A 4,945-nucleotide genomic window follows, 5' to 3' on the forward strand; every position below is an offset into this window, starting at 1 on the left:
CATCGCCGCCGGCTCAATGAGCAACAGCAGCAGCAATCACGCGACACCGCCTTGGTGGTCGTGTGACGCCGGCAGGCGAGAAGTGGAGAGGGTGCCGTACGGCGCGCAGGCGGCTTTTCCTTCGCGGTGGTCCCCAATTGCTCTCGGGGTCGTCGGGATGATGAGGAGGGTGAACAGTTGGAGCCGCTGCACCGCCTGCTTCACGCGTCAGCCCTCGCGGCTCGAGGGAAGGCACCGCGGAAGGCAGAAATGACACGGGCTTTGACGCACGTAGAGCGGCCCACTTTCTCATTGACGTTTCGCGGATGACGCTAGTGATCGCGTCGTGTTACCTGACACTTCAGACGCTGTGACGGTGTCGCGCCTCCAGAATAAACCATGAACGCGCATCGCTATCACCCGTTTCGCCTGCCGGCTGATTTCATTAATGAAAAGATTTGTTTGCCTGACGTCAAACAACAGATACCAGTGCACCGGGGATATCGGCGGGGCGTCTTTTGAGCCTGTGGTAAAGGACAAGCGGAGCCAAAATGGGGGAAATTAAAAATTCGAACAGTACAAAGTAACAGTACAAAGGTTCAGGCTCGGGAAAATTTAACTATTCCATCCCAATTGCATCAGTTCTTGCCCTTCATCGATGGATGAGGCGCCGTCATGCCCTCATTATTCCCGAGATCAAGAGGTAGGCGTGACGGATGATAACAACTGGATAGAATGCAGGTAAAAGGATTATTGTATCATACTGGCCCAGGTGTCGATATGCTATGACATTCGACTTCAGGATCATTTATTCTCAGGCTGCGCGACTCTAGTCTTGGAAAGAATTGTTGAAGATCCCAGTAAGGTGTCAGACGGGACGCTAGGAAGTAGGCTGCCATGTAACTGCCTGAATGTCTAGTCGCTCTCATACCACTCCCGAAGCAATGGTACAGCGGTTGAGCGTTGCGCTACTGTCCTGCGATGGTAGATGCTGCCACCGGGGAGCTTGTGAGAATTAGGTTGCTCTCCTTGAGCAACCTCTCGCGACCAATCAGTATTTTAACTACCACCTGTCACGGTTGGCAGTTTGCTCACAATTCGGTGGGCAGGTTGCGTCACAAGGTCACGTGACCTAAGTGGCCTACCTGCCACCCAGGCTGCTTCTCTGGGGATTTTTCCTCGCCGGCGCAGCCCACAGCCGCGCATTTTGAAGGCGTCGCCCCGCCGCGTATGCGCCGTAGACAGGGCAGAGGCGATTAACTCGACAAAGGAAGCTCCCCGATATTTCTTTGTAGGTAGGACTGGAAGGCTACCACCGGTTCCCCCCCCCCCAACCCCTCCTCCTGTTCGGCTTTTTCCGACATTTTTGGCCTAAGGCGTGTCGACAGGCTTTCTGTTTTTTTTTTTCGCTACCTTCTCGGTGTGGTTTGAACAACAGCGCTCGCCTCCACAAAAGTTTGAAGCAAAATAATGTCGCCCGAGCGTTGTTCTTATTAGTTTTCATTCGTTTTCACTACTTATTTTCAGTTTCTGTCACATCCGAAAAGCTTACAGCACTCAGATACCTCATATTTTTAATTCGTGTCCTGAGTATAAAGGAACTGGACTGGAAATTTACAACTAGACGCCCAACCAATCAGAAAGCAGCGCCCAGTCTGGCTGCCACCTCATTTCTGCGGCTGAATACTGCGCTGCGTTTCGACACCATCGGCTCGAAAAGAGCATCTCTGGCGAAGATCAAAACATTTAACATTGCGATTTCGGCGATCTCCTCCGGCTGCTCAGTCATCACAATGTCCTGTACTATGCACACAAAGAAGACAAGCGACGTACTTGATTAACGTCACGGGGCCCCTTTTGAGAACCACCCGCTGATTTTTTTTTTTCCCGCTTCCATTAGGTGTGCAGCCTTTTCCGTCACCTGTGCTACCAAAAGTAAATCGCGCAAAAACGTCTTGTGCATCTGCAAATGTTAGGCACCTGCTACGGTTCGCTTTCGACAAGAAACACGTACCGTTTTCCAAGGAAGCCGCTAAGTAGGGCAGCTTTTATTTTTTTCCTTTGGTACACGTGTCAAACTTGGCCACCACGTATCCCCCTCCTCGCTCGTACCGCCCCGATCGTTTCCAGTTAGCGTGTCACAATGGCAAGCAGATCAGCTCCCCGTGTGGCCGCTCTGGGCAGCGCGCTGACGGTTTCCCAAATGACCGCCGTAAGTGCAGCGTATTTCAGCTCTTCTCCGGTACTCATCCTCGCTGAAAGAGATACCTTTCTTCCGGAGGCGTCCTCGTTTAACGCTGGACACCATGCTCGCCCGCCACTTCAACAATGTGCCGCTTGTGAGACCAAACCACGCGAAAGGCAGGGGCCATAATCCTTTCGAGGAATTTTAGAGACCCCGTTCCGCTCGGGACGCTACGCGCAAGGGCTCTTCTGCAGGTACTTCTGTTTGAATTCTCTTTTTTTAAATCTTTCATCTCCTCTATCTCCTCGCGCCCACCCCACTCAATACAGGCACTAATTATACCGAGACTAAAGTAGCAAGCCTTTCAATTGTGCGTCACAGCTCGCCAAAGATTGCTTACAACTGTTTGCAATTGGCACTAGCCGGTTCGCGTAAGCAAATTTTTTGCACACATACGGCTTGTCTGGGTCACAGTGTCGTCCATTGCTGGTTTACTATGTCACGAAGGTAGTTGTGCCTATTCCTTTACTGGCAACAGGCGTAAGGCGCCCCCAAGCCAATGCTAAGAAAGAGTCTGTGAGGCCCAAATGGCTCCAATGAGGGACATTACCAGTTTGCAGTCTAGATTTAGCCGATCGAAGGCTATTCCAGTCATTCTTAATTCATCGAGAGCATTTCCTTTCGATGAAATCGATACGCGGCCAGGGCAGAAGGAACAGCATCGTTAACTCAGCAACGAAGTACTGCTTGAGCTCTCTAATTCTATTTTCAACCCCACGCGTTGTCTCTTAAGTTATGTGAGATGATATTTTAACGTACTGAGCTTCTTTAGAACTTCGTATATCTCCTAATTTTAGCACTGTCACTCCAAATCACCTATATGCCTCTAGACAGTCGCTTCATTTTATAATATGCAGGGCGCCACATGCAATGCTAGCCGAGGAATTTGAAGACAAAAAGCGGCCCAATTTTTCATAATTAAACAGTGCACTATGAACTAAAACACAACATAGCTTGCTCTGCGTGACCTCGAACAATACAGAACACGACTCACTCTGCCAACCTGAGGCAGTTTTATCTCTTTTTTTTTTCTCAACATTTGGCTCGAGGGACACTGAATATTTGTGTACCCGCCGGGCAAGTTTAGGTGCTCGACTTCAGTTATGATTCTGTTGCTAAGAAGGATACTGAAACGGCCTATAAAAATTTCCAAAGCTGCTGTGATCACTGCCAGCAGTTTTGCGCAGTGATCGCAGTCGTCGTTAGAGCCTTCGTGCAATGGACCCGTGCAAAAGCGCCGACGCGTGAGTTGTTGCGGTACCGGCGTGAAGCCGGGGCAATTTTGCAGGATAGGCGGAGGGAAATGTTGGCGGAGAATGTCCAATGACCGCTCTGCCAAAAGACTCGCCACAGCCCTCATTCCTCTAGTTGGTTACCTGCCTGTTGTGGCACAACCGCACCGATCCGCGGATACTCGATAGCTGCACTACTCGAGGTGCAAGGTGCAGTGCAAGAAAGAACCGTAGTGGAGGAAGCGGTTTGAGGCAATCCTTGAACGATAGTATTTTCTAGGCTAGCACTCAAAAGAAGCTCCCTTGAACGCGTGACATTCACATTTGCATTTCGAGCCCGTACGGATCAAAGCAAGCAAGCGGGTATTGCAGAAGAAAAGGAAAAAGAACTTCTTTTGCGGGGTTTGTAACCTCCGCTTGTATGCCGTTGTGTCATAGGCGGCAGGAGCAAGGTACTTTATGGCAATGCAACAGATACTAGGCAGGAAAGGAATGGTACACGGGCCTTTGTTGTCATGCCACGGGGAGTGGGCTCCTCAGCCCTAGCGACCCAGCACCGTCTCTCCAACTTCCCCCTTTCACCTCTCCGCACCCCTAGCTTAAACAGCGAACAATTAAAGAAAGAAGCTGTACCTATCATTACTTCCACCCCCCCCCCCCCCTCCCGATTTTCTTCTTCTTTTCCTACATTCATACGCCTCAACATTTTGCCTCTGTGAAAACTCTATTCTTTTCACATTGGTGTACTATTCTTTAAAATTTACCATCTTACGTTTTTCCCACCTGGTAGGCTCTTGAACGTTGCTACTGCACGTTTTGCATCTCGCCATAATACACCTCTGCCTAGGATTCACACTAAGTATGAAAAATTCAGATTAGAGTTTTCAAACATAATTTTGAAACGCGTTGACTTATCAAATAAAGATAATAACTTACTTGGAGCTTTTGTAAAAGGAAATTAAGGGTATCCTTGCTCAATCGCAACTAATGTATACTTTGCTGTTTTATGCCTTGTATCTTACTGCTTGTTTTTTTTTTCACGTTGGCAGTATAGGAAACCCCGCTCGCAGTTACACAATCTTGTGACCTCCTTCTGTGTACTCTTCCATTGTACCACAATGTAGTAACAAGGAAATAAAATTTCATTTCATTTAAAAAATTTCTCGAGCGTACTAAATGGTGGTATGAGCGTTAACCCTGGGTACACCGTGCGCGCTTGACGGCTGTATTTACTAGCAATTTGTCTTACTAGCAATTTATTGCCATACCAGCCGCGCGTCTAGGAAGGCTTGTAGGATGCGGATTCTCGGGGAAACAAAAAAACACTGCGTTGCCTCGCTAGTCAGTCAGCTGATATTTTTCCTGTCAATGGACCATGCAGATCCCTTCGTGATTAAGTACTTTTCATCAACCTGCTTTGCCCGACCGTACAGAAATAAATTATTTTCCGCGGACCCACAGCCCGACAGCCCGCAAACTTTTCTTCGCA

The sequence above is a fragment of the Amblyomma mixtum genome, chromosome 3, assembly GCF_055824585.1.
Source record: "Amblyomma mixtum isolate Tamu chromosome 3, ASM5582458v1, whole genome shotgun sequence".
NCBI lineage: Eukaryota > Metazoa > Arthropoda > Arachnida > Ixodida > Ixodidae > Amblyomma > Amblyomma mixtum.